This window comes from Aethalodelphis obliquidens, unplaced genomic scaffold (assembly GCF_003676395.1).
Source record: "Aethalodelphis obliquidens isolate GAN/ISIS:26980383/991018 unplaced genomic scaffold, ASM367639v1 scaffold5, whole genome shotgun sequence".
Taxonomy (NCBI): Eukaryota; Metazoa; Chordata; class Mammalia; order Artiodactyla; family Delphinidae; genus Aethalodelphis; species Aethalodelphis obliquidens.
In genome coordinates, this window is record NW_020837949.1 from 2,595,650 (window position 1) to 2,609,228 (window position 13,579).

Below are 13,579 nucleotides of genomic sequence, written 5' to 3' on the forward strand. Positions count from 1 at the left end.
TCTTTCATTGTGGTGTGGCGGCTTAGCAGCCCCGCGGCACTTGGGATCTTAGTTTCCCGACCAGGGATCGAACCCACATCCCCTGCATTTGAAGGCGGACTTTTAACCACTGGACCGCCGGGGAAGTCCCCAAAGCATGCCTTTTTATTGGGTACTTCAGGTTCTTACAGAGGTGAGGGTGTATGAGAGGAGCTGGATGCTCTGTGATCCCTTTAGAGCTTTTATGTTTGTGTCTGATGGTGCACCTGTGACCAGCCTGTGTCCCGGCAGCCTGGCAGGGGGAAGGGAGCCGAGGGGCCCTGCCCAGCGGACCTTCTTTTATCTACGGGTCGCCGCGCGAACCTGCTTTACCTGCCGGCACGACCTCTGCGGTCGCGAGCCCCCTGAGGGGACATCGATGGTCTTTCTCCCCATCCCCCTCGGGAGGCCACACCCAGGACCACCTAAGTGCCTGCTGCCCCCTGCTCTCTCTTCCTGGGGCCCACCGGGGCCGCACCGTGGGAACCCTCGGCCCCCTGAATGTTCTGGAAGCGCCATTCAGAGCAGATGGGGGCGGGACAGGTGGGTGACCGTGGCCGCCTCGGTCCGCCCCGACTAAGAGAACTGCACCAGACAAAACAAAATGAAAACCACAAAACCCCCTACGTTCTTTCTTACAAGTAAAAAGAAATACACGCGTTTAGAAAACATAGATTTTTTTTAAAAAGAAAAGAACTTTTCTCAACTTCATCACCCAGCTGATCGTGTACCTCGTGTACGTATGTCTGTGCACATACGTGTGTGGGCACAGGGACGTGAATTCGACGTCGTTCCTCCTGCCCTGTGACTGGGCTTTTCACTCAACGTGTTGTGGGATCCTTTCCGAGTTGTTCCATCTTCTTCTACACCATGAACTCTGGGGGCTGCCAAGCGTCTACCTCCTGTATCACACACGTCACATGTGTTTAATCTCCTATGTTAGGTCATTTAGATTATCCTCGGTGTTTTTATTATTGTGCGCAAGGCAGAGGAGAATTCTGGGGGCTGAGTCTTCAGCAAATTCAAGGGAATTCCCTGTGGCTGAATCTCCGGAAGCGGGAGTGCTGGCACAAGGTCACGTGAATTGCCCTGGGTCCCCACACGGCCCTCGTGAGGCCAGTTCCTCCTGGTCCAGGGAGGCCTTAGGTCCCTATTCCCCACGACGCCCTCGGAGTCCTAGGACACCGCCCGTCCTCCTGGGGAGGTTTGGCATCCAGGAGAGCTCTGCCCTGTTGGGCAAATTCCTTCATCTTCAGTCCAAGGACAACAGAACCTGGACCAACCCACACCCGCCTGGAGCGGTTCCCGGGCTGTGGGCCGGGGGGCTGGTCACCCAGAGTCGGGCCGGGCCACGCCACACCCCTCCCCACCTGCCCTGTGAGTGTTCCATTGCTCTGATAACTGCAGCGCTGGTGGTGAACACGGCACAGCCCTTTACAGTTTACAGACCTCTTCCACGGGCACCATGTGGCATCACCCTCACAATGACCTAGTTTAGAAATACAGTTATTATCTCCACTTGGAGATGAGGAAACCAGGAGCTGGGACTTCCCTGGTGGTCCAGTGGTTAGGACTCTGCACTTCCAACGCAGGGGGCCTGGGTTCGATCCCTGGTTGGAGAACTAAGCTCCCACGTGTCGCGTGGCGCTGCCAAAAAATTAAAGGAAAATGAAACCAGGATCTGGAAAGAAAGGGTGACCACGGTCAGAGGCCCAGGTGTCCTGACTGCAGCGCCAGCGCCTCCCTGGGGTGCCCAGTGTCTGACACGGGAAGGGGGTCCGGAACCCCTAGGCAGCCCCGCACAGTCGTGGACACGAGTCTGCTTCGCCACGAGCAGGACTTCGGGGGTAGCACCCCGGGCTTGTCCAGGGCCACATGTCTCTTTAAGATCACGACAGGGAAGTGCACGGCAGCGTGGCAGAAGGACACAGCCCACCGTGCGCTGCGTGGGTGGCAGGGGCTGAACACCAGAACATGAACGCCATGCCATCGACTTTGGGTCACCGACACAGATGGGCGCTGGTGGCTGATGCGGTGCCTACGTGTGCCAGCACAGACAGACCCGGGAGGAGTGGCCCGGACGCCTTCCTGCAGGAACTGGCTGCTCTGAACATGGACAGGTCAGGAAGTCACCCCAGAGCCCTTTAGCCCCCCAGAGCCATTGCACTGAGTTCATCGTTGCAATAGCAACACTGTTCTCTGAACTTGCCCTTCCCCCTTTTTGCCCTAAAGAGCCGCTGGTCCTTCAGCAAATGTTCAACCCCCTCGATACCCCTCTAAGCAGAGCTTCTTGACTTTTTTTTAACGCCATGGCAGCCCCGGGAACCCTCCTTAGACAAAGATGTTTAAATGCGTAAAATGAAATACACAAGACCTCAAGGAAACCAATTAGATTTAAATAGTTATAAAATGTATTTTAATTGTGATGTGTGCTTCTTTACTGATACGTTAACTAACAAGGTCCAGCAGCAGGTCTAATCACTAATTCTGAAGCAGCAGACACAGAGCAGAAACGATATTATTATCTGTAACAATTGTAACATGATACAAAAATATCTGGTTTAAATTGGCAACAATGTCACAGGCAATACAATCCTGCTGTAGCATCATCATGTCTATTTCATAATGAAAAGCACTGGTAAATTTCAGCTGGAGAGAGATGAGAGCAAGGATGAATTTTTCCCACCCAAATTCACAGAACCCAGGTGAAGAACTCCTGCCCTAAAGCAAATAGAAATAAGCAGTCTTGTTTAGAGGACAAATGAGGCACAGAGAGGCTAACGGTTTGGTCCGAGGCCACACAGCTAGTTAGAGCCCCACTCTGGTACTCCCGTCAGAGGTGCTGACCAGTTGGTCTGGCTCAACTTCTCCCCTCCTTAGCCTCCAGTCTTAAAATGAATACTAATCCATGATTTCATCCTGAAATGCTTCCAAAAAGATCAATCGACATTTGCTACTATTAGTAAAGCTACAAAACGTTCTCAAAAGCACTTTAGGAAATGGAAAAAGCTTTATGGATAATACAGAACACAATTCCAAACCCCATAAACAGACTTGCTCTACCAGGAGGAATTAGAAGATTCATTTCAACTGAGAAAACCCCCCAAAATCCAACTACCAGTGCTCTTTTTTGGGGGGGGGCACTGTAAAGTTAGTAACAAGGCTGCTTGAAGAAATCCTTCAGACCAACGTTCAGATTTAAAAGAAATATTTACAAATAAGTCAACTGTAAGCTCCACCTCCTATGTTTTGGTGGCAAAAGGAGATGTGACCATTGGGTCTTCGGGACCTGCGTTGCCAGAATTCCTTACAAAATTAAGGACTCTGAGGGAAGTATACCCCCCAAATAGACTGATTTCATACTTTTCCAGTAATGTATACCCAAAAGAATGGGACAGTGCGTGATTATTTCTTCATCTAACTAATAATCTAAATGAAAAGCTGGGCAGTTGGACTCTTTCTCCCTTTTCATAAATTAAAAGTAGATCTTCCCCTGAATTTTCTCTTCCTGTCGCTTTTTCCTACATCCCAGGGCAGCAGGGTTACTGACTGATGGACAGTCATCCCTCCTTTACCCAAGATGCTCTGAGCGTCCCAGTGAGCTCTCACGGAGGAAGCTGACCCTCACTCCCTCTGCCACTTCCTTGGGGCTGTCTTCCTGTCCCACATCCCCCTGGCATTTGCATCTCTGCTGCATCACCTTTCACCATACTGCCCCCACCCCAAACCTACCACCTCTTCCCCATCTCCTGCTCTGGGTCTACCAGCCTTCATGGAGGAAGATGGCTCCTAGCCTGGCTCCAGCTGCCCCAATCCTCCCAGCATCTGCCCCCCATCCTCTCTGCATCTGTCCCCCCATCATCCCAGCATCTGCCCCCCATCCTCTCTGCATCTTTCCCCATCCTCCCTGCTCTCTGCCCACCTCAACCTTCTCTCACAGCCCGAGTTCTGCCCCTTCTCGCTTCCTGTCCCATGTGTTTTCTCTCCAGTGTTGACCCTTCCCACTCTCAACATTATTCCTCCTCCTTCCAGGTTTCTTGATCCCAGTTTTCAAGTGTGACTGCGCATTTGAAGAGCAGGCTGAAAATGTTGTGAAATGACCTCCACAGCAAGTCTAGTGCCTCCATCACCTCCCTTCGTTACCATGCTTTTTCTTGTGATGCAGACTTTTAGATTTGCTCCCTAGCAGCTTTCCCGTAGGCAGTACGGTTGTTAACTGTGGTCATCAAGCGGCACATCACGTCCTTTTGCAACAAATACTGAATCACTACACTGTACACCTGAGACGAGTATAACGTTACATGCCGATTACATCTCAATAAAAATAACTATGCAATAAACAAGAGGCAGGTGAGCGGTGCTGGGGAAAGAGCTTGCAACGGAGGGACCCGGGGAGACCTTGGCCTCAGCGGTTGGAGCTTCCGCCCTCCCTGGGCACGAAGGACTTGGCTGGATGGTTGCTCAGATCCTCTGCTGACTGCAGTTCTGTGAAATTCCGGATGCGACCGGCCGTGGTGATGCACGTAAGTATTTGCTCTCGTGGCTGTTTGTGGACCTCAACCTGCCCTGTCCTGCCTGTTTCAGTCATGTTTCTGTCCCCGCATCCCCACGTTGGGCTGCCTGCCCTCCCTCCAGTGCCCACACCCACGTCCTGGGAGCCCCCAAGGCCTTCCCGGCCTGGTCCTTGCTCTCTGGCTCAGATGCTAATCGGCGGCCTGCTCTCCCCTCTCCACTCCGCCTCTCATCCTATCAGCTCCCTTTGCTCTTCCAGCCTTTGTGGGATTGTCTCCTCTTTTTCCTTTTGTCTGTTGGTTCCCTAAACTGCTTGCACATTAAAAAAAAAAAAATTTCTGTCTTCCACGTCATCCCATTCTCTCCCGCTGTATCGCAGCCCACAGCCATGTTTCCTGCGGGCTGCCGTGGATGCCTGAGGCCAGCCATGGCAACCGTCGGAAGGGACGGGCAGCGATGCCTCGGATCAGCCCTTCCCAAGCCTCAGCTTCACCTCCTTCTTGGAGGAGGGGCTAGAAGCAGCAGCCCAGGGCTCCAGGGATAAAGGAAGAAGGTTCTAGAAGCCCAGCCCCGCGTCCAGCTGTTCAGGCAGCTCCCCCTCAGGTGCTGCTTGGCCGTGGGGCCTGCCGGGTGGGGGGAAGTTTTGGTGGAGAAACAGCTCTTTGCTCTATAGTGTTGCTAGAAATTAGCGGGCAACTGTCCCAGTGCCAGGAAAAGCTTCAGCCTTGGCCCAGGGGCCCCTCTGTCCTTCACATGAACACTTTCTGACAGGTTCCCATCTTGGGAAAGCTCAGCCCCCTGGAGTCTGAGTCTTCCTGACTTCCCACCAGGGTTGCCCCCATGTTCTGTAGGCTCACGGTCCCCACCGAGCCCTGCGGGCAGGGGCGGGACGCATCCTAGTTCTGGGTCCTGATTAGAAATTTAAAAGAGTGGCTCTGGTGAGAGCAGCTGCCCCGTCAGTCCCTGGGATGCGCACCCTTTTCTCCCTGGGCTGAGCGCTTCCCACCTGGAAAGACCGAGTGCACAGAGCAGGCAGCCGAGCATGCAGGCCGGGCGGCCACTGGGGCGTGGCCCCTTCACCCTTTCCCTTCTGGTGGCTTCGGAACCATGATGTCCTGGTCAGTGGTGCTCAGGACACTCCCCGGAGCGGGGGGGGGGGGGGGGGGGCAGGGGCCGGGACCCTGGGAAGGGGGGTCCCCCAGCTACTGCTTCCTGTTCTGAAGGATCCCTCCTTCCCGGTTTCCTGGTGGCCGACCCAGGCTTGTGACAGAAGAGCCGGCTGAGAAGAGCCAGCAACGCTCAGCAGCAGGGCGCAGTCCTTTGCTGGCAGCGATGCCGCCCCTGCGCCTTGGTCATCCCAGCCTGCGCTGGGTGGGAGGGGCCTCTCTCCCCGCTGCTGAGCCTTGGTCATCCCAGCCTGTGCTGGGTGGGAGGGGCCTCTCTCCCCGCTGCTGAGGAGGACAGTCTGGGCCCAGGAGGGACAGGAAAAGGCCTGAGCCGGGGGAGCGCACCTGCCCTGCCCAGCACCGGCACCGCTCTGCCCAGCTGCTCCACTGCCTCTCAGTCTTGTTCCTCGGGGTTCTACCTCCAATGCCCTAGTGCCCCATGCAGGCCTTGTACTTCTCTCCTGGCCTCTGGGAGGCCACGTCCCTCCAATCCGTCCTTCGCCTGCTGCCTGGCACAGGGCTCGGGTTGGCTACGTCGTGTGGACGAGGAAGGGCTTGAGCTGCGGGCTGAGCCAGGTTGGTGATCCCACCCTCTGGGCACAGACCCCTGGGGGATGTACATACCGCAAGGGACCTACAAACCCATACTTCACCAATTAGCGCTACAGACAAAATACGTAACACAGAGCAGGTGTCTGTAGCACAGCTGAGACCAGCAGCTGTCCACCAGAACTCCTTCTCCCTTTCATAGCACCATCTCCTAGCCCGGGGTGTGGCTGCCCCGTCAGGCCATTGCCCGGGCTCTCTGCATCGAGGAGTGGCCTTGAGACGAACCCCTGTGAGGGTGTGTGAGCCCGCTCCTTCCTCGAGGTCCATCCACCTCCAGCTGCGCCGAGCCTACACTGGCAGGCAACTCGGAGCCTGGACCGGGCAGGTGGCGGGGAAGCCCCAGCGGGAGCACAGCTGTGCTGCCCAGCATGGTAGCCAAGAGTCCTGGGGGCAGTTAACTTAAATTAGTTAAAATTGACTAAAATTAAAATTCAGGTCCTCAGTTGCACTGGTCACGTTTCAAATGTCCAACAGCCATATGGGTGAGTGGCTACCATATTGGGTGACACGAACAGCTCTGCTGGACAGCGCTGGGAAGGAGCCTGGGTTTCCAAATGATCCCTGGGGACAGAGCTGCCCCGTGACCTAGCCCTTGTCCCTGCAGAAGTGTCACCAGAGAAGAACTAACTTCTGTGTTCCTTGCAGAATATACTGTATTTGGGGACCTCTTCGTTGTAACACTCTAGCTCTATATAGATATACTTGTGGCTGTGTGGTGTGTGTGTATATATATATATATATATATATATATATATATATATATACACATAAAACGTACGTATTTGTGAGTGGATCCAGATGTACACATATATAAATTATACCTCAAATACATGAGGGCGCTGATGTGATTGATAAAATGTCATTTATGGGGAGGGGGAAGGGTAAGCTGGGATGAAGTGAGAGAGTGACATGGACATATATACACTACCAAATGTAAAATAGATAGCTAGTGGGAAGCAGCCGCATGGCACAGGGAGATCAGCTCAGTGCTTTGTGACCACCTAGAGGGGTGGGATAGGGAGGGTGGGAGGGAGACGAAAGAGGGAGGGGATATGGGGATATATGTATATGTATAGCTGATTCACTTTGTTATACAGCAGAAACTAACACACCATTGTAAAGCAATTATACTCCAATAAAGATGTTTTAAAAAAGCCCAATGGAACTGAAAGTTGTTTTTTGTCTGTTTTTTCAGAAAGTACTAAAATTATAACTACCATCGGGTTATCTAAAGTCTTTGGATATTAAAAAGAGGTCCTTTCACCTGAAAAGGCTGGGAATCGCTGAGCCAACCCAGAAGGACGAGTAGGGCTGGGGCGGAGGAAGTGGGCTGTACGTTCCCGCTAGAGGGCGTGCGGGGCTGTGTGGGCGCAGCTGGGCTCCGGCCACCCGGTCCTCAGCCTCAGGCCCAGACTGGCTCTCAGGGCGGATGGTTCCAGGCAGACGAGGCAAACAGGGGCGTCCAGCTGTCTGGCATGGGCATGCAGTCAGCCGTCCAGAAACAGAGTGAAGATAGCCCCAGCGAGGGGGAAACCGAGGCACAGACAGACAACCCCAGTCTCCCACGGCTGGGCAGTGGCAGAGCCGAGATTCGAGCTCACAGCCCGCCCCTGGCCTCCCCAGAGTGCTGGCCCCCTGGCGGCAGAAGCTCCCAGTTACGCCGGGTCCCGCCCCTCCTCTGTCCAGGCTGTCAGATTACAGGCAGTCGCACTCTCCGTTCTCTCTGATGTGTGTGCAGAGGTCACCCAGCACCCTTTGCTGAGTGGCGGTAATTCCCGGTCCTCCCCGTGCCTCGGTGATGGGGACGCACAGAGCAGCACATCCCCTCCCGCAGGCTTGGCACCCCAGGAGCAAGGGTCTTTGGGTCACAGGACCCGGTGCGTGACCGATAGCCTCAGAAGACCCCGCTCCTCGATCCCCTGTTTAGGGCTCCCCGCAACTTTACCGGAGCAGTGAGCGGCCTTAGGAAGGCGTCTTGCGGGTGTGGGAGGTGAGTCCCTGGTAGGCCTGGGGGCCGACGAGTCAAGTCAGAGTTCTGGAGGGTCTCTCAAATTCTCAGAGGATTTGTGACCTTAGAAGTCAGACAACCCAGTAGGGGCTTGGGCTGTGAGCCAGTGAGGCCGGGGAGGGGCCTTCCGTAGAGGCTGGACCAGCCTGCAGGGAAAGCATCAGAGCCAGGGTGGGAGGGGATTTCTGAAGAACGCCAGATGTGCTGCTTGAAAGGGACAGCCGGCCACAGGGGACAGTTAAGGAACTGCTGGCTTCCCAAAGCCAAGGAGAGTCTGGTGGGTCACCAGGGGAGGAGCTCTACTCAGGTGACCCTCACAGGTCAGCTAGCTTCCATCACACCATGGTAGCCATGGTGACCTGGAGCCCAGATGCAAACGGACCTTGCTCTCCTGAGATGAAAATGGGGCTCCAGGGAACCAGCGACAAGGGAAGTGATGCCGTGGGTCACAGCTCAAGAAGGAGCCAGTGGCTGGAGCAAAGGACCCAGGAGACCCTGAAAGTCGCTGTTGGGCCAGCGCGGTGCCGAGGCGAGCGGTGCCCCAGTGCACACCTCAGTGTGTCCCGTAGCAGGAGGCATCATGCTTTGTGGTGAAAACGGGTGTCCTGACCCCGCATGGGGCTCTCGATGGTCACGGTGGGGTGAGTGGAGACCAGAAACCCTGGAGGAGTTATCTGGACACTAGCACGTCCCAAGAAGAATAGCCAACAAGTTCTAATTCAGCACTAAGCCAGCAGGTCTGGGCCAGGGTGGAGAGAGGGGAGGGGGACAAAGGGACCCGGAAAGGCTAGGACTGTGGCCGTTTACAGAGCCTGCCTGGGACCCCTCCTCTGAAGGGCCCCTCCTGCGTCCACCCCTGGAAGGGGTTGACCCACCCCCAGGTCCAGGGAGGGCCTTGATTGGGCGGGTCGGTCACCGCATCACCTGGTCATTGGCTCAGGAAAAGCACATGACCCAATCTGAGCCAGTGAGGCATCAAGCAATGTCCTCTGGGAGCCTCTGGGAAGGAGCCTCCCTCTCTCCAAGGATGCGACCCAGAGGTGGGAGTTCCTTTTCTTCTGGGTTTGAACCAGGACGCTTGAGACCCCCATTTGGGCCAGAAGCCAACTTGTATCCATACAGGGAGGAAGTCTTAGGATGAATCCAACACCTTGGCAGGCAAAGGGAAAGACTAAGGAAACCAGCCCTATTGACATTTGTGAGCCTTGGTCAAGCCTTACCTGAAGCTATCCTACTGCTGGACTTTGGGGCTTGTCGAAGCCAGGTCAACTTGTTTTTTTCTGTTCCCGGTGACTGAAAGCATCCTGACACAGCTGTAAATTCATTTTATGTTAAGCAATGCCAACAGGCTGGATAAACGAAGGGTCTCACGTTTGTAACAATATCTGAGATGCTGTTATGATCAGTGCATTTAAAGGCATTACTTAATTCGTCATCATGTCTTCCCCTTCTGGACTTTCTCAGTGAACAGATAGTAAAGGACAGTGGCCATCATGCTGCGTCCCTCACATCTGGATGTTTAGAAAATGCCTCCTGCTGGTGGCGAGAACCAACCAGCCCATTGAAAGACGATTTGAATCTGTATAGGAAGGGGAAAAAGTGACCCTCTTCTATTTTTCAGAATCATGTCCTGATTTGATTTCTTCTCTCTTTCCCCAGAGTTGGAGGCCCTGGGGGCTCAGCTGGGAGCAGGACTGCTGATCCCACTGCAGGACCTGGGTCCTCCTCCCAGCCCACGAGAGGGGCACCAGCCCGGCAAGTGTGTCCTGGGCGTTCCCGAGATACCGTCCTGCCTTGGACGCCTGGTTGCTGTTATCCGTCCCGACGCCGCCAGCCGCAGCCCTGCTGGCTGAGAGTCACCCAGCCCTGGGTTAGAGACAGGGAGCTCCCCACACCCTGCCGACAGCGGGGACCTAACCTCAAACGCTCTGAGCAGATGCCCCAGCAGTCCCCAAAAAGCCAGTGGGAAAAAACTCTGTCCTCCAGTTGACTCCATCATGGCCTGATTTCAGATCCACAGAGCGATTGGCCTTTGGTGTCAAGCATAGTAACAGACAGAAGCTGCCCCCCACGTGCGCCCGACTCACCTAACACACACGTGTGCACATGCGTGTATACTTGTGAGTGTGCACACTCGGCCCCCTGCGTCCACATGTGGGTGTGTGCACACACAATCACACGGGCTGCACACAAGCGTGCACGCTCACAAGGCTCACACACAGGCTGCACACTCACACGTCTCGCACATGGGCGTGCGCACACATCACATGGGTGTGCATCTCAAGCACACACACTCACAAGAACAGACTCGCACACATACGCGTGCAGGTGTGCACAGCCGTGGGCGTGCACAGTGGGCTGTACACACGTCTAGACGCCCAGCAGAGGTCTGCACATGAGGAACTGGTGCTTCTCCGCTTACCCCTTGGGATGCTTTCGGCCGCCCTCCCCCACCGCCGCCCATTTCCCACTTCGGGCAGACGGCTATCAGGTCCTCTCATGAAAACTCCAGTATTTCCTCTACCTCTCGAGGATATTTTTAAGTTTTCCGAGAGACAGCGTTCTTGTATTGGAGAGAGGCTTGAACTAGGAACCGGAAAACTGTCCTGGAAAGCTGTCACGGGAGGGGCTCCTCAGGCAGTGGCACTGAGCAGGGTGGGCTAGGTCCAGCTCCCAGGTTGGTGTGGCACTCGGCCGGGGAGGAGCTGGGCTGCGATGCAGTCACAACAGTGGCCCCAGACGACTCCCTGGGGGCTCTGGAGCCGGGCTGGCCCTTTGGAGGTGCCCACGTTGCAGAGGGGGCGTGCAGATACTCTAACGCGGGTGCACAACTTTGGGGAATCTTTTGCTTGTGTCTTAGGTAACAACATTAGCAAAGCTCAGTGTGAGGCTGGGACAGATAACAAGGGTCAAATCAAGGTCTCATCGCCCCAAACACAAAAGGGCTTTATAGAGTGGGTTCTCCCCAGGGCTCAGCCTTAGGACATGGGAGTCACTGCCGTGTTCAGCCTCAGTCACATCTTGACAGATGTTCTGAGAGATCACATGGGCTTTAGCCACCCTGCAGGGAACACGCTAAACAGCGTGAATGAATTTTGTAGTGGGCGACGGAGATGGTGAGATGCACAGGTGATTCTGAATGATAGTGTCAACATCACAGAGGGCCAAGAATTTAAATAGAGATCAGGCATAAGCCTTGCATGGAATTTAAAATAAACACTGGGACAGGGTGATCAATGAATACCCTCCGTAAATCAGTCCCCACATCTCAGATGTGGGCAAGGAAGGAATTTGAAAGAGGCTATTTTCGTCGGCTGTCGCCAGTGGAGTAAACACAGCACTGCAGAGCCCTGCAGGACTCAGCGGCTCACAGGAGGGAGCGTGTATTCTTCTGCTCCTGGACTCCCAGGTCAGCGGCAGTTCGGCTGCCCAGGGATGGGCTCAGCTGGGCGGCTGTGCTGTGGGGCACGTGCAGGTCTGCATCACATGGGTTCCTCTGGAGCCCAGGCCACCGGGAGAGCCCAAGCTCTGAAGTAAGCCAGCCCTCTGCAAACACTTCTTGTCCAAAGCTCAACGGCGAAGCAGCTCAACTCCATGCAAAGCAGACGGGGAGGGAGAGCGAATATTTGCTGAAAAATAACCCTAACTATCAACAGACCGAGGCAGTGTTTTCTGTTGTTGTGACTTTTATTTCTGAGTTTATGTCTTGTTTATGTTGAAATAAACATGAGGTGCTGGCACTCATGTCTCGACACGGCAGAGGTTGCCTCTCCTATACCTGCTCTTTTTCTGAGGTCTCCTAGCCTTTTCTACCAGGGCTGCCACTGATGTCTTTGTGCAAATTAGAGAAAGGCTCCCCCTCTGAGCAGTCATAGATTCATGAGTACAAACCTTGATGAGTGGGTGGCACCCTCCTGCAATTTAGAAAAATGTACCCGTTCCTCGAGGTGGATGCAGCTCTATGCCAGGAAAGAGAACTTGGCAAACGGAATACAAGCTGGGTTTTAACTCAACCACCTGAGGGAGCTGTCCTTGTGCCGTGAGCAACCTGCTCAACCGTACATGGCAGCCTCTTCTCCACCACTCTTCTAGCTCTGTGCTAGCAAATAACATGAAATTACAAATGTAGGTCAATGGATGCTCTCTGAAAAGCAAGAAGGAAAAATCCCTCGTTGCTTTCAGTCTTCAGTAGTGTGTAAACACTTTATATTCCGGGGTGGAGGGATCACACAAGTCCACTCAAACATGTAGTTTTCTCTTACTAAGTTAGTAGAGATGAAAATGTAAATTTATTTGAGTTGGACAAGCATCAGCCAGAATGATCTCAAAAGAGGGATGTGGGTGTAGGAATAGTGAACACGTGAGCCTTGAATATTCATTATACTGAGCAGATCACGAGAATGGTGCTAATATCAACATACCCAACTGTGCTACGTCAGAACCTCAGATGGTAGGGCGTGTGGCACGGCTCATTGGCTTTGAACGCAGATAAGCATCTGTACCAGAGACACAACACAAGTTCCTTAACCTCATTCTTAGCTTTGCCTTCTCAGCCCTCCAGCTAAATGCCCACATGGGCCCTCTTGCCTTTCAGAATTAAACCATAAGTAGTTATAACAACGGACATGCATCCTGTATCATCCCAGGGGCTGTGTGGGCGCAGTGCTTGCACTTCAATCTCCTTCCTCATTCTGGGTCGAGGCTCCTAGAGGGAGAAATGGGAAAGGATGAGGATGCAGAGCAAGAGGCGAAAGTTCAAGGGCAGGGAGACTGTCTCTCTTCTCAGGACCGGGCTGGCACCAGAGTCAGGAGGAACAGGCCACCATCACTGGTGTCACGCACAGGGTTCCTGTTAGGTCGCTGGCCTGTGCCGCTCTGAAACGTTAACTGCATGTCTCACTGTCTCGTCGGCCTAACTCCCTGGGGTCCAGGCGGATGGGGGCTCACTGCCCTCTGAGGTCACTCTCTAACCCAAGACATCCGGAGCTGCAGAGGCAGGAAAGGAATAGGGGCAGCTCACATCCCACCAGCCTTGGGCCTGAGGTCCAAGTGGGTCGCTTTGCCCCAAGACCATTGGTCAGTGCTACTCTGCTTGGGAATTCCCTGCCAGTCCAGTAGTTAGGACTTTGCACTCTCAGTGCTGCGGTGCTGAGGGCCTGGGTTCGATCCCTGGTTGGGGAATTAAGATCCCACAAGCCTCGCGGTGCAGCAAAAAAAAAAAAAAAAAAAAAAGGGCTACTCCGCTGTCCCCGCCCTGCCTACCAGG